Here is a 25,807-nt window from a genome sequence, read left to right on the forward strand (position 1 = left end):
GGGGGAATGATATAATTCGGCTTCCAGCGATTGTTGGAAGCCTAATTATTGCGTTTTTTAAGCAACTTCGGCTCCGTCTTCTGACGGAGCCGACGTTACTCACTGAGCGCCGCTGTAGCTGCGCCCAAATCTAGCAGCGCTAAAAAGCACTGCTCCATCCCACGGCTATCCCCAGTACAGCGCTGCTGCAGACTCAGCGCTGTATAACATAGACGACGGTTTCGCTGTCTAACAGTCTCCCCTGCGTGCGATCTCCTGCTAGCCCCATAGACAGTCGTTCATGCCACTCGGCGTGGAGCGGTCCTGGGGCTGCTGCACTGCTCACGTCAATTGACGTGGAGCAGTCAGCAAGTAGTTAAAGTGTATCCAGGCAGTTGTTAAATGTAGAAAAGAGACACAGAGGCATATTTCCATCTGCAGGAGATGCTTCTGTTTGTCTACCTTGCGGCTCTCAGTCCCCCCCCCCCCTGCACCCCACTGACCTCCCATTCCCCCCCAGAATTTGTCGACAAGCAGAATGTTGCCAAATTAATGAGGACGAAGCATTCTTTGCAGGAGAGGAGTGCCCTTTCCACGCTATAAGGGCCTTGTCACTGGCTCTCCACAGCATGTTTCCCGCCTCTCCCCCACCCCCTCCATGACAATCACCGCTCTCCTCCGCACTGAGCTGCTTCTGCAGCATCATGACCCCAGAGGTCACAGAAGTGAAAGCAGAAGAGAATTCTACGTGGGAGTGGTGGGTAGCAACAATTATAGACACAGCCTGATCTGCTGATCTGGCTACCAACAACCCCCCCTCCCTCCCCACCCTGGATCAGGTGGCATGTTTTTTCTTTAGTTTAGATACCACCTGGGGGTTCTCTTTAATGTCCACTATCAAAAATACATGCATACAAATGAGAAGTACATTTCTCCCACAGTAAAATGCACCGGACATGACTAGAGCTGATCATAATCTGCTAATTATGATTACACTACATTTTGTGTACATTTTCACAATTACAGCCATAAGTAATTACTATTTGGACATTCAATTAATTCATTCATATATTTTGTATTATTTTCATGCAATTTTGTACTGACTTTAGCTATTAATAGCAAAGCCCCCATGTATGCTATTATCAAAAATATTGCTAGGTCTATCTGGGAGTCTTTTAGATATTCAGGAGGCTTGCAGTCCTCACATCTCCCACTGGGCCCTATCATCCACAACCCTCTCTTTCCACCAGGCTTTGATAATCCTGACTCCTTTAACCACTTGAGGACTCAGCCTTTACCCCCCCCCCCCCCTTAAGGACCAGCGCTGATTTAGTAGATCTGTGCTGGGTGGGCTCTACAGCCCCCAGCACTGATCAAACCCCAGGCAGAGCGACCAGATCGCCCCCCTTTTTTCCCCACTATGGGGATGATGTGCTGGGGGGGGGGTCTGATCGCTCCTGCCTGCGTGTGGCTGGCGGGGGGGGGGAGGCACCTCAAAGCCCCCTCCACCGCAGGATTCCCCCTCTCCCTCTCCTCCCTCCCTGCCCCGGAGATCGGAGGCTGCACAGGAACGGATATGTCCTGTGCAGCCTCTAACAGGCTCCTGCCTGTCATGTGACAGCGATCCCCGGCCGCTGATTGGCCGGGGATCGCTGATCCAGTACAACGCTGCTACTGTTAGCAGCGTTGTACAAATGTAAACAAAGCAGATTATTTCCGCTTGTGTTTACATTTAGCCTGTGAGCCACGATCGGCGGCCCGCAGGCTATTCACGGAGCCCCCCGCCGTGAATTGACAGGAAGCAGCCGCTCGCGCAAGCGGCTGCTTCCTGATTAATTAGCCTGCAGCCGGCGATGCAGATCTGCGTCGCTGGTCTTGCAGCTGCCACTTTGCCGACGCGCGGTATGAGTGCGCGGTCAGCAAGTGGTTAAATGGTGGTCAGACCATCAATTTCTCCTAGTAAAAGACTTTCTCAATGGTAGAGGACTTCTCTCTTGGCCCGATATAAAAGATAAACACACCCCTCCCCCGCAGGAATACTTCCGGTTCCTGCAAATAAAACATTGGATCTCTACCCTTATACGAGATAAAGAGCCCCCATTACTACCCTCTTTCTTTGAACATATGTGCCTTGGAAATCCGTCCGACCCCGGCTCAATTTCTGAGGTCTATTCTAGACCCTCCAGCCTTGAGTCCTCTAGACCACATCCCTATATCTTGGGCTGGGAAAAGGAAATGGGACAACACAAAGATCGAGGGGATTGGTATGACTGTTGGCTTCATATTACCAACTGCTCGATGAACGTATATGCTACGAAATCAGCTTATAAAGTACTAACTAGATCAGGGGTCTCAAACTCAATTTACCTGGGGGCCGCAGGAGGCAAAGTCAAGATGAGGCTGGGCCGCATAAGGAATTTCACAATCGCGGCGCATCGCCGCCTCTGCCCGCTCTTCGTCCTCACTCTTCCTTCACAGGGAGGGGCGGGGAGAGGCGGTGATTCGTGTGGCGATTGACGTCAGGAGGGACAGAGCTGAAGCTGAAAGCTCTGCCCCTTCCAGGAAATGCCGGCGGATTGCCCCCCAGGCGATTTGGGGGCTCTGCAGCCCTTGTTTAGCGGCGGGGATGGGGCGGATTACTTGGGAGCACTGAAGCGAACTATAAGGAAGCTTTTGCTGGTGAGGGCCACAAAATATTGTATCGAGGGCCGCAAATGGCCTGCGGGCTGCGAGTTTGAGACCCCTGAACTAGATGGTACCTAGTCCCTGCTAGGCTAAACAAATTATCTCCCACTTTTGACCCCAGATGTTTCAGAGGCTGTGGAAGAGAGGGTACAATGTACCACACTTGATGGCAATGCCCACAACTTACCCGCTTTTGGAGTAGAATATTTGGTCTTCTCCAGTCACTCTTTCACATCACTATACAAAAAGATCCGTGGATAGCTCTTTTCCACGGTAAGATCAATGGCCTTACAGAAAATAAAAAAAAAATTAGCCTCTTTTCTCTTTCTCTTTGCTAAAATGACAATAGCAAAGAATTGGAAGAAGACGCTTTCTATTTTTTCAGAAGTCAAAACGCGCATGACAGAGTTTATGGTTAATGAAAAGTTATCAAGTGTTTTGCGGAATACGCATAGCAAGTACCTTTGTACATGGCAACCGTGGATTGAACTTGAGTATCCAGGCTTAGATGCTGAATTGTTTACTGTTTACTGAGCTCCTTTAGAATCCCAGGGACTTTACCTTCTCTTCTTTTTTTCCTTCCTCTCTTTATCTCTCTCTCCCTTCTCTTTCCCTCTCACCAGTTCTCCCCTTACCCCCCTGCCCCCTCATTATCCCCTAGGTGAGTGAAAGAAAGTGTTACTGCTATAGCCAGGCTACGACCTAGTCAGATTTCAGATGGTTTAGATTTCCTTGGTTCCTGGCGCCAGGACATAAAAGGCTTAACAAAATACACACACACACACAAGATGTGAGCACAAATTATGCTGGCTTTATGATTTCATCTTTGTCCTTATATGCTACATAATACAGGATTTGCTCATGTGCAGTATATTACCATAATTACAGAAAAACACGTGATTTACAAGAAATAACACCGTTCGATGATCAAGGGGAAAACATGCTATTTATGACCATACAGGTGTCCACATTGGGGACACATTGGGGATTTGCCCAGGAAGGACTATTCTTGGTTTCATAAAGCCAGCCTTTCCTGCAAAGATGTGTGGCTGACTGTTCTAAAGACACTCTAATATCAAACTGATTAGATACATACTTGTATACTTTCAGTCCCCCCTTTGGTCATTTCTTCCAAAGGAAGAAGATGACCATACTAAAGCCAATACCTAAAATAGGCAGAGCTAGCATCACAGTGGGCGAAATTTTAGTCGAAGTCTTCTAATATAAAATAATGTTCAAAACATGAATAGCTATTTGGTAAAGTACTCCTAGCAAAGCAAATGATTAACTAACCTGTAACCTAAAACAACCAATTAAACCATTTTAGCCAATCTACTGGTCAAACAAATCAGAAAAATCATTAAAAAAAACAAATCAGAAATTAATCAGGAAAAAACCCAATAATTATTTTTCCTGACGCATATCAAAACTAAGAACAAGTCTCTTTCCTGATGTAATCTAGCAAAAATCTTATGCGGACTGCATGTATGAGTGCATGCATGTGTTTAACTTAGCCCGCGGCAGAAATATTTCTCTTAGATCAATATAAGGAGCTTTCTTATCTCAGCACTTACTTTAAGAGAAATTTCCATCTGTCCTATTTTAGAAAAGGTTTGTCTAAATACTAGGCCTCAGATAGGCCAAGATTATGATAGCAACTAACTCCTGCATAAGGTGGCTATGCAACAAGATATGAGATTTGGGAGAGGGTGGTCTTAAACTCTACAATTTAGTTTACAAACTGATTGTGAGGCATGGCAGACTTCTCACCTTCCATCAACCACTGTACTCCAAGCTATCTCCTTAGTCTTTACTCTAAGTTGCACATTCCTGTTAATACAGAGGGTGGAAAGATAACATCAACCCAACTACAATCATACTCAGACCTTAATGCCCAGAGTACAGAGGCTGAGATCAGAAATACAGGAGTGCTGCCAGAACTCACTAAGCAACACAAACGTAGCTGCAGGCCTCAGTACAGGACATATTTGTGAAAGAGACTACACAAATCACAGCAGGAACAAGGCTGTATGAGACCATCAACATCTCTGACCTTCAAATATTCCCATATTAAATATACCAATCCGGTTGCTCAGGGCAACTGTGGTGCTGTGAAATTGTAGTCCATTACACCAATCATACCGACCAAAGCTTGTTATGCTTGCTCAGACAAACAGATAAAACACTCTGATATAGTATGGGAAGGGAATGCTAGCTAATCAACTTTTTACTACAATAATGGTAAATATCTATACAGACACACTAAAAAACAAGACAGAAAAAGGTGTAACTAATAGCAACCGCTGCCATGGTTACTCTGGCAAGGTTAGGACTAACAGGACAACTGTAATGATGGCTACCTTCAGATTTAGCCATACTAGAAGCACTCTGTTAATCACACATATGGACACTCAGCAACTATTCTCAATCAGGATAAGACAAAGCACAACAGCAACATGGAAACTAGCAAAACTTAGCAAAACAATTATGGTCAAATTGAATCTAATAAAGACCACGGTATCAAAAGAGAGGAGCTTTTTTCCCTGAAAGCGTAGCCCACCCCTCATAGCGGCTGACTCAATTATTGATCTAAGATCGGTATTGAAAATATCCAATCCTTGATCAGACAAGTGAACCCTATCAGAGCGGAATAAGTTAGGCCGAGAACCCTCAAACTTATTGTGCCAATAAGAAAATCCCACCATAGCTGGCAGGGATCTAGATAATGTCCTATTAATGAATGTCTTAATTACCCTTAATCTATCCTGGAGAAAATTCCACAACTGTCTGGGAATGATTTCAGAAAAGACCAGTACACATTGGGGGATAATATCATGAATGCGCATGAAGTCATACTTCATACGGTGTAACAAATCAGCAGAAAAACAAAAAATTGTCCTTAGATAAGTCAAAATTTTCCCCATAGTCACTATTAATGTTTTCTATGAGCCCAATACACATAACACTGGCCCACAATCCATACAATCTTCCTGGACCTAAGATCCAGATCTTGTTCCATTTTTCAGCACCAACACGAGCAGCTTTGAAACTTCTATCAGGGGAGGCATCTTAGCACGCTGTCACTGTCCACCTGATGAAAAATCTCTTTTTCCAATCACTCTTGGAATTCTGGACTCAGGACTTAGTCGATCTGCTTCACCCAATCTGTCAGTGGATCCAAGTAGGAAATCCCTCCGTAAAGATAGCCTCAAGATAGCCTCTGGTCAGACTCCCTCTGGATGGATCCCTCTGGATGGGTCTCTCTCTGGACAGGCTCCTCTGGTCAGACTACCTCCGGACGGGCTCTGGTCAGGTAGTCCGCTTTTATCCTCCTCAAGCAGGTTGTTTCTGTGAAGAAAGGAAAATGCAAAGTGCGAGCAACATTTCTTTTACTTTTTGCAAAAATCTTTTGTTTTTCTTAGTACTGTTAATATTAATACTATTCATCCTCTCCTCCATGAACTTCAAACATACATAGTGGATCTTTTATGATCCCAACGGATCTCTCGCAATAATCAGTTCGCATGACGTCGCTGTACCCGTGCGAGTACGTGGCTCTATACATGGCAGAGAGGATAAATACCCAATTATTTTTACACCATAATGAATTCCCATTTTTCATTCTTCCATTACATAGCATATATCCATTTCCATTACACTCTCATTCCATCATACCTGACATTCCACAATTATACCACAAACCCTAAGTAGTGATGTATGTAAAGAGCTTGGGTGGCCCTAATGCAATATCTACCTCGGTACCCCTTCTTACTACACCACTGAATGGAATGACATGACACAGACTGGTAAGCCTGGGCAGGACTGGACATGTGTATAGACAACAAACTAACATGACAGTTCTCATATTCCTCTTTCCCCCCTTTGGCCATACATTAAAGTTATTTTAATGTCTGGTCAGAGTTAGCAAAAGGCTACAAGGGATAATATAAGGGAGATAACATGAGCAGGGTCCCTGTACAGTGGACCAATGGCCAGCACTATCTCCCTGTAATATAGGGTTGGGCCCCCTTTCAGATTTACAGCCATAGACATACATAGACACAAACCACAGAACATTCATAGTGTCCTTTTCCCCATAGTGGGCTCAAGGTGCTAAAGCTATGGTTGTCCCTGAGACACACTCTATAGGCAGGGACAGCACTAGAGAGACTAGCCTAAGGTCTCCTCACCAAAACAAATAGGCACTGGCCTACAGAACAAGCAGAGCTGAAATTAAAATCCTGTCAGAGGTAAAGCTTCTAATCAGCACACTATGAAATTAGACAGTCTTTCTCTGGAGGCTGACTTTTTTCCTTTCTTTAAAACAGTGCAAAATCTACAGTATAATTGTCATAGCATCAAATAATTCTGCACTTTTATTGTTGTCAAAAGAAGTTTAAACAAACTAAAAAAAACTATTTTTCTAAGGATGAAAATGTTCTTATTTTCCTATGTTGAGTGTAAGGACTTTGGGCTTATTAAAAAACATACATTCTTAAAACTAACTAAAATTAAAAAAATGAAAACAAGAGTGACTCAGAGTTATGTGTGCAGCCTTAAATGGCTTGATGTATGCAGCTGTTACACACACACACAGATGTTGTGGCAACCGAAGAGGAGATATTAAGAGGAAGAGGGGATATTAAGGTCAAAACTCCAATATTGGGAAAGAATTCCTATTCACAAATAATACAAAGGGTGATATAAAATAAACAGTAAGTGTGACCCAGAACTACACATGCGACCTTAATTGACCTAAAACTGTATACCTGTCCTGACTATTTAGTAACCTCAATGTTTTTCCATACATTTTCCCAGATGAATATGGCTTTCACAGTTTTACAATAATCTCTCAAATATAAGTACAGACAGTATACAATGTACTATTTCTTCAGTAGTTGCATGGCATTTAGAAATATTGATGTTACAATAACTGTGCTGTATCAGTGTGGCTTGGAGGAGCATTTTTTTTCTCTGTGTGGCGCAGAAAGAGAGAAAATCTCTAACACCAGGCCAGTGGGGAATTAAAATCAGACATGGCTTAGTTACAAGAACAAGTAACATTTCAACAATGAGTTGCAAACAACATTAAATCCCTTCTCTGCTGCGATTTGTAACAGAATTTGACAAAAAATACAGCCTAACAACCATGTTACAATGTTCAAGAAGGAACTATTCATGGAGAACCATTGAGTAAATCATTTGAATCTATATGCTTCAAAGTTACAGGTTATATAAAATTCTGTCCAAATATGAACATTATACTATCAAACGTATGGCAAAACTACCATTACATGGGAAATAATGTAACTTTACTCACATGTATAAATCTGGGTGACAAATGCCATCGCTTAATTAATCCAATTTAAATTAAGGGCATTAGGTTGTGGAGAAAAACCCTTCTTATTAAAGAAAAAACTTCCTATAAACTAAACCTTGGACTTGTTTAAAAACTGTCACTGTCACATGTGTAGTGAACACAGAAACAGGTATATTCACTAAAACAATATGATTTTACTATGAAGGAAAAATATTGATATTTTTTAACATTTTCGAATACTACTTAATCCAAAAAATAGGGACAAACCTATTATCTCATTATCTACCAGTCTCTAACATTTAACTAAGAAAATAAAAAACTAAGAAGTTGTTAGAGAAAAATAACAATCAACTCATATCTCAAAAATTTTCCAAAAAACATATAAATTATTCACTGTTTCAAATAATATCCATAGGAATAAAACTACTACAGAAAATCTACCTCAACTACCATACTTCTATAACAAAATTTTAAGAAAGAATAAAAAATACTAATTCTTGTTAATCAATGTACAGAATTCTTTAAAAAAAAAAAACATTAGTTAATTATTTTACAACAACGTATTTCTAAACTCAAAAAAAAAAAAAAAAACATATAAAACTCCTTTCTACTTCTATACTCAAAACAGATTTTGGTAGACCTACTATACTATATTCCCATCTATCTATACACATATAAATACACACACATATATATATTCTATACACATACATTGGGCCATATGCAATTCACTTTTTCTCCTGAGTTTTCTCCTAGGTGATATTTTTGAATTTGTCAATAAAATGACTTTAAAGGGACTCCGAGCTCACCCAAAAAAAGAAAGTTGTACGCACCAGGGGCTTTCTCCAGCCCAGTGCTGGTCGGGAGGTCCCACGCCGGCGTCCTGGCTCCTCTCCTTCTCCCCGCTCTGGAAATGCTGACAGGCCGCAGCCCAGGCGACACTCGGCAGAGTGTCGGGCTGCTCCTTCCGCGTATGACGCGGCTGACGTCATACGCCGGCCGCCTCGCGTCATCACGGTGGCCGGCGCGAAAGTACTGCGCATGCGCGCTTTAATTGCACATGTGCAGTACTTTCACGCCGGCCGCCGTGATGACGCGAGGCGGCCGGCGTGTGATGTCAGCCGCGTCATACGCGGAAGGAGCAGCCCGACACTCTGCCGAGTGTCGCCCGGTCTGCGGCCTGTCAGCCATTCCGGAGCGGGGAGAAGGAGAGGATCCAGGACACCGGCGTGGGACCTCCCGACCAGCACTGGGCTGGAGAAAGCCCCTGGTGAGTACAACTTTTATTTTTTGGGTGAGCTCGGAGTCCCTTTAAAGTCACCAGCAAGCATGAAAATACTCAAAATAATTTTGATAGTACTTTTTCATTTACTTTTGGCAGTTTTTTTAGTTGAAAAATGCTGAAAAGTTATTTTAAATAGAAGATCAAAAATTATCTCCTAGGAGAAAACTCAGGTGAAAAGGTAAATTGCATATGGCCCATTGAATCTAAATTATATGATGATAAACTTTAAAAAAACACATTTTTTTCCTCTCCTTTGGCAGTCAGAAATGACAAAGTATTACTTCCTCTTTTTGGCTAGAAAATAAAAAACCCACAAACAGGTGCTGATGTGAATCACTAAAGAAAAAAATCATGCCTTGTCAGAAACTGACATGTCCCAATGCATCTTTAACCCTTTCTTAACTTAAAAAGGAATTCTGGCACTACCAACAAAAACTATTAACCAACTTAACTATTTCTAACTATTTCAAAAATACATCTGCGTTTATCCAAAAATCATTACCCAACGGAGTGTGCATCTGTCTAACTAACTACTTGAGAATAAAGAATTTAAAAGAAAACTCTTCTAATAAGGAAAGAGAAAAATTATTATTTTATGAGACAAATATACTCACAATTTCAACATCACTTTACACATACAAACATACCTCACATATCACACTCTTTTAGGCATTTTCCACACAACAAATAGACAATTATCCCAAAGTATGTCTAACTTTTTCCCAATATAACTCTCAATTTAGACAAAACACATATTAACACATTACTATAATATATGTTATTCTATATCCTTATGAACATTAACCCCCTTGCCGTTCCAATTGTGTCGGCAAGGGGGCGGCGCAGCACTTTTTTTTTTTAATTCATGTAGCTAGCCTAGCACTAGCTACTTGATAGCCGCTGACAAGCGGCATCCCCCTACCTATACCGATCGCCGCCGGCGCTCTCTGCAAGCAGGAAATCCCGTTCAGAACTGGGATGACGTCACCGATGTCATGGACATCGGGACGTCAGAGGGAATCCCAACCCACCCCTCAGCGCTGCCTGGCACTGATTGGCCAGGCTGCGCAAGGGGTCTGGAGGGGGGCGGCGCGGCGGGTATCGGCAAATTGGCAACGAGCGGCGGCGATCGAAATATGCACGCAGCTAGCACAGTGCTAGCTGCGTGCAATAAAAAAATTTGTGAAAATCGGCCCAGCGGGGCCTGAGAAATCCTCCTGCACAGGTTACCCCGAGCTGAGCTCGGGATAACCGGCAAGGAGGTTAACTAAGTTCGCAACAATGAATTACATTACTCTATTCCTGAGATTTTCCCTTACAAACAGACCTATACAAGATGACACAATTCATTTATTCAAATAATTTTGACGGCCAATCTTTACAAAATTCCAGTATAACAGATATTTTCCAAAGGTGGCATCTGAAACCAGTTTGTACGTACCTAGAACTTATACTGGTGGTCTTGTCAAGTGACCGTTCTATCTGAATTTCAAGAGAGTCTTTAATATTAATTTTAGTAATAATTTCTCAGAAATACCAGTAAGGATCTATAACAATTAATCATCGCTAGCGCAAACAACCCCAGATACAATACATACATAAAAATACACTGTTAGTCAAGATTAACACACAGAAGACAGACAACCTTAAAGTGGATCCGAGATGAAAAACTAACTATAACAAGTAACTTGTCTATATATCTTATCTAAAGTTTAGATGGTTTACACAGCAAATCTAGCTGCAAACAGTTTTAAAAGAATATGATTATTTATTCCTGTGATACAATGGCAGCAACCATGTTGTTTATAAACATTACACAGAAGCAAGCTTATCTGTATCTTGAGCCATCAGCCCAATCCCCCCTCCTCCTCCCTCCTCCCCTCTGCCTCTGAAATCAATGGCTAGTAACACCTCCCCCTCCTCCTGCCCAGACTGAGCTCCCATGAGCCCTTGCTACTGCCAAGGCTCTCTGAAAAATCTGTGGGCTTTTTTAGTTTATAGGGAATTAGAGTATTAAAACAAAAACAAAAAAAAATATTTAGCTTGAGGAATGCCCTACAAACAATAGGAAAGGAACACAATTATGCAATGTGTAAAAGTTCACCTCAGATCCACTTTAACTTGGACATAGATAATTCTAATCACCGTTCCCCCAGTTTGTATTACTTGACCAATTCACTGTATCTTTTAGACATAACTCTTCTTCACCCAATTGTATATGGATTGAACTATTACTCCTCCCTCCCCCCAAGGGAATGGCAACCTAAAACCCGTTTCCTCTGTCTAATATACTATATTATTTTCTCTCCAAGGATGAAGAAAAAACTTTTTTTCCAGATATTCTGGCAACAAAAGGTACATAAGTTTCATCTATATTAGGGATAGGGATAGGAAACATTTTGACAATACTTTGACCCATTGATCTAATTTCTATTTTATACTGTAATTTCTTGGCCATTTATTAAATCTCTATGTCAAACACAAGTATAAGATATTGTCATACCAATAGACAATTCTTATTTAGATAATTAAAGATAATTTATATATTTCCCAAATTTATCAATACTTTTATGATTCAAACTTTGTCTAGAGATACTTCCTTTATATTACTTAAAGAGACTCTGAAGCGAGAATAAATCTCGCTTCAGAGCTCATAGTTAGCAGGGGCAAGTGTGCCCCTGCTAAACCGCCGCTATAGCGCCGCTAAACGGGGGTCCCTTCACCCCCAAACCCTCCACTGCAACACTTGGCCGCAGACTTGGTCGCTCCTGGAGGCAGGGCTAATGGCTGCAGCCCTGCCTCCAGTCGCGTCTATCAGCGGCGCATCGCCGCCTCTCCCCCGCCCCTCTCAGTGAAGGAAGACTGAGAGGGGCGGGGGAGAGGCGGAGATACGCGCTGACAGACGCGCGTGGGGCAGGGCTGCGGCGGTTAGCCCTGCCCCAACCAGGAAGCGCTCCCCCACTGAAACGAGGGGATTTGGGGGTGAAGGGACCCCCATTAAGCCGCGGGATAGCGGCGGTTTAGCAGGGGCACACGTGCCCCTGCTATCTATGAGGTCTGAAGCGAGATTTATTCTCACTTCAGACTCTCTTTAACTAAATACCAAACCCAAACTGTTTCTTAGGATTTAATAACTTTTTTCTTTTAACCTTACTAATAAAACAGATTATTATTTACAAAACAAACATACAGACAGAAAATCCAAAACATCTGGAACTTATCTGACATTATAAAAACCTTACAAAAATCTATTATACTAAACCCATCCAAAACCTAAGAAAAACTACAAGTACCAAAAATCCATATGGTGCCTTGTTCATTACCAAAATGAACACTCTATTTTTCTTTCCAAAAGAAACAATATTTATTGAAGTTAATCAGGCTTCAAATTTATCAGATTTTCCCCAAAAAATCTATATTTCTCTTAGACCTACTAAGAGAATCCCAAAAGAAAATTTTAGACCTATCAAAAGTCTCCCTTATTTTTAAATTAAGGCATTCTAAAAATCTATATATTTAAATGTTACTATTAAAAATTTAGACACTATGTATATTATAAACCAAAATCTATCAAAATCATCCTATTAAAAACACAAATCCCAAAATCGGATTCGTTTTGGTATCAACAGAAATTTCACATAAATAATATAAACATCTCTCTCTTTAAAAAAAATAAAAAGAGAAATATAGTCATATTACTTACGTGACTTCTGAAGAAGACCATCGCAGCTAGCCCCCAGTCAGCTGAAAGGAAGTGTTACTACTATAGCCAGGCTACGGCCTAGTCAGGTTTCAGATGTTTCAGCTGTCTTAGGTTCCTGGCACCAGGACATAAAAGGATTAACAAAATACACACACACACACAAGATGTGAGCACAAATTATGCTGGCTTTATGATTTCATCCTTGTCCTTATATGCTACATAATACAGGATTTGCTCATGCACAGTATATTACCATAATTACAGAAAAACACGTGATTTACAAGAAATAACATATTGGCCTTTGTCTATAAAATGCTTTTTAAACCACCTGTAAGCAAGAAAATACTCAAAATAATTTTGATAGCACCTTTTTGACTACTTTTTTTTATACTTGTTTTCAATTGTCAAGCACTGAAAAGTTAATTTACATTGAAGATGAAAAACATATCACCTAGGAGAAAACTTGGAGGAAAGAGTTTATTGCATATGGGATGTTAAAGCGGTATTGTCACCATAAAAATCAAATTTCAACAGCAACTGGTCTGAGTGTATTAAGTGATAAAGATGCTAATCCTGCATTCAAAACTTTCAAACCTTTTTCTGCTGTTATGATATGGAGTTATCACATACTTAAAGAACACTGGCCCTTTAGTAGTCGTGCCAAAGAATTGCATGCTGGGGGTTCTTTTTATCTATAATCTATTCCTCCTCTTCCCTTTATTTCCCTGCCAGCTTCTTATCTGAAACCTAATCCCCTACTCACTTGTGTTTACAAGCAAGGCTGAGGCGACTCAGCGATTGGAGGAGACAAGAAAAAAAGTAAAGGGCAGAAATGACATCACGAGTTAGCCTTAACTGTGGGCAAAAGACATGGCCCCCACCACTAACAGAATTCTCGTCATTTACTATTTAACATTCACTGAAATCAAAACGTGGATATTATAACACCTGTGTTATGTAAGTAGATCAAGTATTTATCTACTTATATATGTGTTTTTTTCCCTGGCATAGTATGGCTGATCCTACTGATTTAAGTAAGTGGAGGCAGGTCAATGAACCAAAATAAAAAATGTGGCTTTTTTTCTCTAAATGCACTGCAAAGCAACCTGTTGGTATGAATCAACACTCTCAAAAATATCTGATTTTAATTTGATCTGCAAAGTTGCTGAGCTGAAAATGGAGCTCAGTGCAACACAACTGGTGCACATGATGAAATCATTTCAAAGTCCATCCTGTTTGTAATCCAACATATATGGGGAAAAAGTATTAGATGTATACTTTAGTGCAGAATACAATGGCTATTTTAAAAGAGCAACACACTTAAAACAGAAAAGAAAATAACATCATAAAACATATTCACCTCAACTTCAGTCCATCACCACCCAATCATTCCTTCTTCCCAAGTCTTGGCTGCCTATTGCCTCTTATACTGATAGTCTGTTTTTCCATAAATAATGGGCCAATGAGGAAGGGTGCCTCATTTTCATGATTGCACAGCGGACCTTTTCTTTAATGACTCTTGTGGGATTTTCTAAAGGGAACCTGAACCTACTGGGACTTGGGGATAGAGTCAACATCAAGTGAATCAGTTCAGAAAACTTGATATTAATCTATTCAATCTGCACAACAATTTTCCAGTGGAAAGAAAAAACAACAAAACAAATAAATCTACAAGTCCTTGACAAATGCAAATATTCAAAACCGCAGAGTCTTTTACACTTCACGTGGTGTGTCACATCACACAGAATTGTCCCTGCCCCTCGCCAAAGTAGTAATAGCCCTATGGGTCTATCATATTGAGCAAGGTGCGGTGCGGTGTGGTGCAGTGGGTCCTATCGTAATGGCACAAGAACTTCAGTGTATGTGGAGAACCTGGTAGTGATGCATACTTATATTGGAAAGTATGCACTCACAGTATAATCGCACTGCAGTTGTGTGAAAGGCGGTGCGACTTTTGGGACTGTTGAGGTGCGACCTTTGGGACCTTTGGTACTGTTGCGGTGTATAACAATCGCACCATATCAGAAAGCATCAAGTGTAAAAGGGGCCTCAGTGTATGAATTTCTAGCACTGGTTACAGTAGGAGCTTTTCTCCTAACATACAGTGGGTTGCAAAAGTATTCGGCCCCCTTGAAGTTTTCCACATTTTGTCATATTACTGCCACAAACACGCATCAATTTTATTGGAATTCCACGTGAAAGACCAATACAAAGTGGTGTACATGTGAGAAGTGGATCGAAAATCATACATGATTCCAAACATTTTTTACAAATCAGTAACTGCAAAGTGGGGTGTGCGTAATTATTCGGCCCCCTGAATCAATACTTTGTAGAACCACCTTTTGCTGCAATTACAGCTGCCAGTCTTTTTGGGTATGTCTCTACCAGCATTGCACATCTACAGACTGAAATCCTTGCCCATTCTTCTTTGCAAAACAGCTCCAGCTCAGTCAGATTAGATGGACAGCGTTTGTGAACAGCAGTTTTCAGATCTTGCCACAGATTCTCGATTGGATTTAGATCTAGACTTTGACTGGGCCATTCTAACACATATATATGTTTTGTTTTAAACCATTCCATTGTTTCCCTGGCTTTATGTTTAGGGTCATTGTCCTGCTGGAAGGTTAACCTCCGCCCCAGTCTCAAGTCTTTTGCAGTCTCCAAGAGGTTTTCTTCCAAGATTGCCCTGTATTTGGCTCCATCCATCTTCCCATCAACTCTGACCAGCTTCCCTGTCCCTGCTGAAGAGATGCACCCCCCGAGCATGATGCTGCCCCCACCATATGTGACAGTGGGGATGGTGAGTTCAGAGTGATGTGCAGTGTTAGTTTTCTGCCACACATAGCATTTTGGCCAAAAAGTTCCATTTTGGTCTCATCTGACCAGAGCACCTTCTTCCACATGGTTGCTGTGTCCCCCACATGGTGTGTGGCAAACTGCAAACGGGACTTCTTATGCTTTCTGTTAACAATGCCTTTCTTCTTGCCACTCTTCCATAAAGGCCAACTTTGTACAGTGCATGACTAATAGTTGTCCTATGGACAGAGTCTCCCACCTGAGCTGTAGATCTCTGCAGCTCGTTCAGAGTCACCATGGGCTTCTTCACTGCATTTCTGATCAGCGCTCTCCTTGTTCGGGCTGTGAGTTTAGGTGGATGGCCTTGTCTTGCTAGGTTTACAGTTGTGCCATACTCCTTCCATTTCTGAATGATCACTTGAACAGTGCTCTGTGGGATGTTCAAGGCTTTGGAAATGTTTTTTGTAGCCTAAGCCTGCTTTACATTTCTCAATAACTTGATCCCTGACCTGTCTTGTGTGTTCTTTGGACTTCACGGTGTTGTTGCTCTCAATATTCTCTTAGACAACCTCTGAGGCCCTCACAGAGCAGCTGTATTTGTACTGACATTAGATTACACACAGGTGCACTCTATTTAGTCATTAGCACACATCAGGCAATGTCTATAGGCAACTGACTGCACTCAGATCAAAGGGGGCTGAATAATTATGTACACACCACTTTGCAGTTATTTATGTGTAAAAAATGTTTGGAATCATGTATGGTTTTCGTTCCACTTCTCGTGTGTACACCACTTTGTGATGGTCTTTCATGTGGAATTCCAATAAAATCGATTCATGTTTGTGGCAGTAATATGACAAAATGTGGAAAACTTCAAGGGGACCGAATACTTTTGCAACCCACTGTAAACTATTCAAAAAGGAAATCATAGAACAAAGTGATCAATTTGATCATGTGATCATTTTTAAGGCTCTGATTGGCTGCTTACAATCACATGCCACTTTTGTTCTCTTTTTTAGTTTAAATGGGAGGAACATGTCCTCTTAAGATCTATGGTTTCTTTCCCAGATTATTCTAAGAAAGGACTGATTTATTCTAAATAATTCTATGGCCTCATGTTATGTACTGTACTGTATGATTTTTCACCCATTTTTCACGTGTGTTTCCCACACAAACCATTTTGGGCTGTATGTGGAAAACAAGCACATTTTCAGCAGCAGGTTTGCTCACCAGGACCCCGAATGGGAAGTTTACCCAAAAAATTGGGTGATTTTTCAGGTTTTATGAAGGCGAAGCCGGACCCGAATGTTAAAAATCATGCCGAAACCGAATTCGAAGGTTCCCGAATGTGCGCACTCAAATTCGGCCGGATGACGCGGTGGGTTCAGGGTTCGGCTTCAGGATTCGGGGATGATGTCATTGGGACAATCAGAAGTCCTCCAGCCTAGGACCTTGCAGAGCCACGTACTTGTGTGACTGCTGGTACTGAGAGTACCTCCAGTGCTGTGCTGCGTCTAATCAAGTGCATTTTTTACTGCTAAACCTAGCGTTTTGCTTCCTAAACACCTCCTAAACACATTGATTGTACTCTTATATAGTTAGATAGTAATTTGATTGTTTGTAGTCAGCTAGTGTATCGTGTATACTGTGCTAGGCTAGTGTTAGTCTGTGTGCAGGCTAGGCCTGCTAGCCTAGGGCAGCCTTAGCCTACTACTAGTTTAGATAGGTTAGGGATTCTAGGTAGTTGTGTAGTTAGTACTAGTTTAGTTAATTATTTAGTAGTGCTGTAGTCTGTTAGTTTATTAGCTTCAGTACTGTGTTAGTTAGTTACTGACTGTGCACAGGACACTAGGCCAGCAAACATCTGTTGTGATCTGTGACAGTCATCAGCCCGACCCTGTTGATTGCGTGCGTCTGACCGTGTGTCACCGAGTTTAATTGTCACCAACTGTCTGCGCCGCACAACTTAGTTATTTGAAGTACGCTAGGGATTTATTAGTTACCTGTGTACTACTACTACTACTACTACTACTACTACTACTACTACTACTACTACTACTACTACTACTACTACTACTACTACTACCCATTCAGTTAATTTTTTCCACGGTTAGTGTGTGATTTTATTAGCTTCTGTACTGTGTGTAATAAATAATAGTTATTTACATCACAGGCCAGCATCCGTTGTGATTGACCTGTGACTGTCACCTGCCCAACCGAATTGATTGATTGCGTGCGTCTGACCGTGTGTGACCGAGTTTAATTGTCACCAACTGTCTGCCACACTGTTATAAACTGTTCTAATCACCTTTTTCCGGCACCAGCAACTCATCAGCAAGAGTTGCACACACGACTCATCACAGCAAGCAGGAGATAGACTTTCTCAGGCTTCTTCAATACTTGCGTTATTTATTCAGGAAACAGAAATACAGATAGATACAGTTCATCATATCCTAGCCACGCCAATCTTCATGTTGCGTTACAAGTTTCTTGATTAAACTTCCTGCTAAAGTCAATCAGGTACCTTCTTTCTAAACTACGTTACACTAGACTACCTATGTACAGCATACATTATATCAGATTACATATAGAATGAAAATACTTAGAAGTTCCAGTCAGCATTGAGAGCTAGTGTGAAAGTAAGAAGCAGAGCAGGAATCAGAGAGAGGATGCCCTCTGTCCGCCCGTCCCGCATATTTAATAGCGGATAAGAAAGAGTTAAATATGACATCATCTTCGCCATCCCCTAGATCAGACTATTGGTGGAGCCCCCTCGTGGGGTCCTAATACCCACCTACTCAATTAATATTCAATGAGGCTTCTGCCCCACTTACAAGAAATTTGGTGTTTAGTAAATATGGCTGATGTTTACTGTTCTAGTGGTGTACATGCACAGGTCAGGGAGACCTGTGGCCTTGTCCATAGAACAGCTTCTTGGTATGTTCTGGTTCTGCTGACAGAACTGCAGATTTTCTCTCTAAGAGAAAATCCCCTTAAAGGGCAGGTCTGCTCCCCAAACCTTTTTGACTAACTCAGTCCAAATAACTGAGGCCTACTTAAATTATAACAATCCCCCCTAAAAAGGCTTGACCTGCAGATCCCAGCTTCTGAACCCACCAGTACCTGGTTTCTTTTCTTTATGTTTCACTTTTCGATGTTCGTGCTCACACAACTTCTCTGCTCTAGGCGGTTATCCCTGGAAGAGAGAGAGCAAGACCTCTTGGTCTTCCTGTAACCAGGCTCTCTGGGGGAGGCCCTACTTCTAAGTCCCTCTATACCACATGCTCAGCATTTGCGTCACTTGCGTATCACTCACAAACTTGCATGACCACAGAAAAGTGAAACTCGTTTGGTTGTTACAAAACGGAGCAGTGCTAGGTGCCTTCTAAAAGAGCGCCTTTATACAATCAGCTCCATCACCGGTACTACTAAACCTATACCCGTAACCCTGTATATCCCTTAAATTGAAAATATTGGTTCATGAGATTGTTTATGAGGCACCAATCTCTTGACCAGGTTAATTTGTTTTACATAATTTTAACACACAACCTCACCTGGATAATAATGCCTAAAGTTGTCATCCCCATCCAGATGACCAGTGGGTGTAGGAAGAACTTTTGAACTGCAGAGGCCCAGTCCAAGTGTCCCTGGAACATCACCGGAAACCTTTTCCACCAGGTCAGACTGGAACTCACCTGCTTATTTTTGTGTTCTACCTTGTTAAGATCACCTGGATCATGGTGAAATCTTACCTCTAACTTAGTGTACTGTTTGTTTAACCGTTGTAACATAGTGTGGTCGTCTTGGATCAAACCCTGTTCCCCTTTGTCCCATGTCGTGTTCTCTTTCAGGAGGGGAACTTCCCGTGAAACTTTGAACTTTAGAGTTCTCTTAACCATTTGAGAAATAACGTCATCAAACCTGGATGACTGGATCCATATGGGATCTCCGCTCACCCAATATGTTCCCCTTGACAGATCCCCCTTATCGGAACAATTATGAACATGTACCTTGAATGTGTCCTTAGACATGATGTTAAAAAAACCAACCTTTCCTTCAGCCACCGGAACTATCGGTTTGGCTTCAGGGTGGATCTTTTGAATGGTAGCCTCGCATTCTGTGTTATTGAGCCCGCAGGCTTCTTCACTAAATTTGACTTGCCCCGGCAAACACAGGTACCTCTGGGAGAATTGCCCGCATGAGGACAACTCTACTCGTTTCACCTCCCCGTCTAGCACCAAAAAAGGTTGACCTCTCAGGTCATGGTGTAAGACATGTGTTGAGGTGGGAACTAAGGAAGTGGTGGTGCCTAAAGGAATGTTGCACCATTTCCATTTGTTCACCCAAACATCTTGAAGCTTCCATGCAAAAGATCCTTCTCCAGGAAAATCGATATACCTCCCCTTGTCCAATCTCAGTTTAAACAGGATCTTAAAGCATCTCCCTGACAAAATATGTCTCCAACTGTCCTGATTGGACCTCTTCCCCCCTTATGTCCTGAGGCACACTATGTACCTGAGGTCGGGAAGACTGTACTCTCTGCAATCTTTCAATTAAGAGTACCTCTTCACTTACCCAACTAGCATGAGGATAAGCGGCTGCATATGGACTGTGTAATATCGTCCCCTGTTGTGACCCGTGTAATGTGAATGGGGTTCCCTGTGTTGGCTTTCCCTCCCCTGGGACCGCTCTCCCCATCCTCTCTGTCACCTGGAAATGATTGATTTGATTGATTGATTTTTACTTCTTGTTTCGAGAACCACCACCCCTCGGCTTTCCAGCCTTTACGTGTGTATAGTTGTTTCAGAGGCACCCTCTGTTGGTAGTTCCAGAGTGTGATGTTGTCCCCCGCGTCTCTCCAGCAGGAGAATTGACGCCTCCTGCTCGTTCCTCTCCAATCTGGAACCATCTCACTCTGGATAACCAAGACAAGGTACCCCTGAATCACACTCTCCACCTTTTGCATGTACCCATTGTACTGCAATGTACCTTTTAACAAAACTTTGGATCGGTGCATCGATTCTGGGAGTGTGGCATTCAATAGCAGATTTACACTGCCATTCAATTCATACTGCCCGCACCTCTGACCCTTCAGACCTGTCACCCACCTTGTGCCATGAAATTTGTTTTCACCTGGCACAAGTGCTCTTTTCCTCCATCCCTGCATGGTCCATCTGTGCCAAGCGGAGGGAGGTGTGAAAGGATTAGTACCTTTGTCACCAAACATTAACATGCTTGGGCCTTCGTTCTCCTAGGACGAAATGGCAACCTAGGATCACCATCAGCACGGTACTCTTCATTATAAAAGCACCACCTTGGGAAAGAAAAACATTAGCAATTTGCACTATGCTTTGCTCAGTCAGTTTTTTTAGTCGTTTTCCGATCTCAGGAATCTCGTGTTTTAGTCTCTTTCCAATTTCAGGAATCTCGTGTTTTAGTCTCTTTCCAATTTCAGGAATCTTGCTGTTCTCCAACCTCAGATTGGCATCTGGAACCTTTTGCTTATCCGACTGACATCTCCATCTTTGCTGCCAGCACTGCAGCTGTCTCGAGTCCATGTTGCCAAACTCCTGAAATCGAAATACAAATAAATCAATTCTTATTAATGATTTGGGATTCGCCCTGCGGCTTGTACTCTGTACACTTTAAATTGATCAATATATACCGTAATTGATCTCGTTGCTTTATGGTTCTCATGAACTCTGTTTACTCTTTTTGGTAGATTGGGGTTAAACCTCTCTCCCCTACCTAAGTACTATCCGAAGTACTTACCTGTGTAAAATATGCTCCCGCAGACTTCACCTTTGGAAGCTCGCTTCACCTTTGGAAGCTCTCACCTCATTGCAGGCTTCCTCCACATCCCCCCCATCTGTACATGACGGCCGTCGCATGCACAGATTACGGATGCCACACCTGTTGTTGCTTTGCAGGTGAGCCTGCAATGCTCTTACTCATTATCGCATTTACTTATCTAGAACCTCATTGCGATACCAGCTCTGCTAGAAGTTCTGTGTGTTGTACCCTCTGACCAATGTTTGCCATGCTACTACCCCCCATACTACAAAAAAAAATGGCTGCCTCCCTGTAGGAAGGAGCACTTTGCACTGAAACTACACAGGGTGCAGGGCTAAGCATTCCAGCGTCAAATGCCTGTATGCAGATCCCTGATAAGCCCACTTGGTAGGTAGTCGTATGGCAAACCTGTACTGATACACTGTCACTCTGTAAATGGCAATTCTTTCACCTTTATAATTGCCCCATGAACTGCTGCCAGTTCTTATCGTAAGAGAACAGAGGTGCCAGCAGGATAAAAGGTAATAAAAATTTTAAAATTTGCTGGGAGGCAGTGGTGGACTTACCTCCGGAAAGCAGACTCAAAATACTGTCTGAATTAAACAAATACATTTATTATTGGTACCCCAAAAGATGCAACGCGTTTCGCAGGCACAGCCCGCTTCATCAGGCAATAAGGTAGGGGACAAACAGTAGCTCGTCAGTAGCACGAATGGCACCTCTGACAGTGTTCAAACATTATCAATCCATACAAGCTTGGTGTTGAGGATTATCAGGGAGCGATGGTGAGGGGGGGGGGGGGGAGGGGGAGGAGGAAAAGGTGGGGGAGAAATAAAGGCCGGGGGGGGGGCAGCGGGAAAAAGGCCAAATCAAAGGGACAAGAATGTGAATACAATGCAGTGAGCTACATGCTGGATGAACCTAAAGGTTCCAAAAATCAACAAGTGGGTTGGAACAGGTTAATAACAGGAAAATAAATGGTGGACATTTTTAGCCTACTATGGACAGGTCCTATCTTATTCAGTATCACATTCTAAGTGTCCCCTTAAGCTGCCGCATTTGTCATTTGCACAATAAAGTTGATTCAACAACCCACGCTGGGAAGCTCCCTTTTGCCGTGACTACGACACAGGGAGGTATATAACTAGTGTGTGAGTGCGTCTGACATCATCTGACGAAGGCACTTCACGCCGAAACGTGTAATGATGTCAAACGCACACTAGCAGCAAGCCACGGCCACCCTTCAGCGAGACGGCACCCTAACGACCGGAGATCGCGCTGCTGGCCACAGTGCATTGTCATCCGCCTGCCTTAAGCTGGCTATACCGCTGAAATGCGAGCATATCACTTACTTTTGTGAGTATAACTTTTAACTGTTAATAAAATTTCATCCCTTTGAAAATGCACTATAGAGCGCTCTATTTGTGCCTAGATATATATAATAACATACTGTATATAGAATCCCTAATAATAAGATTATAAGAAATTCCATATCAGAATATTCACCTAACTCCAAGCTGTTACTATACAGCCTGCTGCCCCTTTGGACTTAATACAGGGCTGTAATATTGGTTTAGACCTTAAAGCTGTACAAACATTCCTGCATGAATTGTCAGTCAGGTAAACCTTTAACCACCCTGGCGTTCTATTGAGATCGCCAGAGCGGCTGCGGGAGGGTTTTCTTTTAATAAAAAAAAACGATTTCATGCAGCCAACTGAAAGTTGGCTGCATGAAAGCCCACTAGAGGGCTCCCCGGAGGCGTTCTTCTGATCGCCTCCGGCAAGCAGAAGTATCAAGGAAGGCTGCAATAAGCAGCCTTCCTTGTTTGGCTTTCCTCGTCGCCATGGTGACGAGCGGAGTGACATCATGGACGTCAGCCGATGTCCTGACGTCAGCCGCCTCCGATCCAGCCCTTAGCGCTGGCCGGAACTATTTGTTCCGGCTGCGCAGGGCTCGGGCGGCTGGGGGGACCCTCTTTAGCCGCTGCTCGCGGCGGATCGCCGCAGAGTGGTGGCGATCATGCAGCACACGCGGCTGGCAAAGTGCCGGCTGCGTGTGCTGCTTTTTATTTTATCAAAATCGGCCCAGCAGGGCCTGAGCGGCACCCTCTGGCGGTAATGGACGAGCTGAGCTCGTCCATACCGCTAAGGTGGTTAAAATTTACTCAAAGATTTAGACTATCATGTATCTGGTAAACCTTATGTCAGCAGTCTATCACTAAACCATGTTCTCTGAATTTCACTACTCAGCTTAAAAGGACTATACAGGTTTAAATCTTGTAAAAGTAAAATAAAAGCTCTATTTCTTGCAATCCATATAATAGATGTATCATGCATGAATATATAAATCAGGATACACTTGCTAATATCTAAAATAAACCATACCATCCTATAAGCTTATATTTAAAAAAAAAAAATAATTATGTTTTTATTTAATCAATAAATCTCTATTAATTTATGATATCTGAAAACCTGACATCCTGACTGTTAGTGAGAGCAGGGTCAGACTTGCTGCAAATAGGTGGGGAAAGCATTAGCTAGGCCTGTGTTCTTGTTCCACACTTGCTGTTAAACCCCCCCCCTAAACAGCTCTTTTGAGGGCTAGTACATCGGTCTCCTGTGTTTTTTTGTGTGTGTGTGACACTCCACAACCCACTGACACCCAGAGCTGTGTGCACAGTCAGGCACAGAACCACTCCAATGCATTATTATCTCACTGTATTCTGATAGTACTATTTAATTTCTCTGTGTGAGACACTCCACAGCCCACTGACATTTAGAGCGATGCATAATGTGATTTCTGCCCATTAGGGTTTAAAACCCAACTTTGAGTCAACTCCATAATTTTTTCGTGAGACCTTTGGCATGGATCCCCCTCTGGCATGCCACAGTACAGGTGTTAGACTCCTTGAAACAACTTTTTTAATTACTTTTATGGTCAGAAACAGTCTTTGAAAGTTTTAAAATTTGCCTGCCCATTGAAGTCTATGGCGTTTCACCAGATTCGCTTGTTCGCGAACGAAGTTTAGGTTTGCTGTCCGAGAACAGAAAATTATATGTTCACATCTCTAGCTGACATGTTAGGGGCAATCGGGAGCGAGATTTTACCCTGTGGTGCTGTCCTTCAGCACCACGGCCTCGCTCCCCACACATGCACGCGCACCCGCTGCTGCCATCTTCCACTGCTGCATCTGGGGGTTTCCTTCAGTAATCGGTCTAAACATGCTAATGCACGTCAGCACCGGTGCATCTGGGGAGTGGGGAGACCTCTCCATCGGGTTGCAGCAGATAACCAAAGCCCCCCACACTGCTGTGCCATCACCCCAAGCATTTTACTTCCCGCCGCTGAACACCCACCGCCTCTCGCTGCAAGGCCTGCCGGTGTAATTACAGTGTATGTGTAACTGTAATTACTCTCTTTCTGTCTCAATGAGCCTCGGCAAAGTATCTTTGAAGCTCTAGTCAAGGCTTCACATTGGTCCACTGTATGAGCCAATGAAAATGGTCCAAACAGTGCACCAATGGGGAGTCCCGGTGGGAGCTTCAAAGATGCTTTGCTGGGGCTCTGCAAAAGAGAGAAAGTAATTACAGTTACACATACACTGTAATTACACTGATGGGACTTGCAGCAGCCGGCAGGAAGTAAATTGCCTGGGATGATGGTGCAAATACGTCAGGGGCTTAGGTTATCTGTGGTGTACCTATATCGACACCACTGGTGAGCTAAGCACAGTGTGCGTTTAAATCTCTGACAGTGGAAGATACTATTCCCCTTCCGAGTCGTCACAACTCAGAGGGAGATCTAATTCAGGGTCTGGTGGTGATCATCTTGTTGTATGTATTGCAAAGCTTGAAAACACCTGGAATAAATGAAAGCTTCAAATGACTGGTGCCCATGATTGCTTTTGCTTTTTTATTGCCTAACATCATTTGTTGAAATGTGGAGGCACAAAAGAATTGCATACAATGCAAATCAATGGACGTGCAAATGTTTGCACTCCAAATGTGAAAATGTGCACATGAATGTAAAGTTAACTACTCTGTAATCAAAAAAAAGTTCCTCTGAGGGTACACACCTCAGTAGGGGAAGCCACTGGATCCTATTGAGGCTTCCCCCGTCCTCCTGTGTCCCACGGCGGTCTCGCTGCAGCCCACAGAATGCACAGCTGACTATGTGTCAGGCTGTGCAATATTTACCTTTTCTGGCTCCAGCGGGGGCGCTGTTATGGCTCTCTGCTTGGAAATA

This window comes from Hyperolius riggenbachi, chromosome 2 (genome assembly GCF_040937935.1).
Source record: "Hyperolius riggenbachi isolate aHypRig1 chromosome 2, aHypRig1.pri, whole genome shotgun sequence".
NCBI lineage: Eukaryota > Metazoa > Chordata > Amphibia > Anura > Hyperoliidae > Hyperolius > Hyperolius riggenbachi.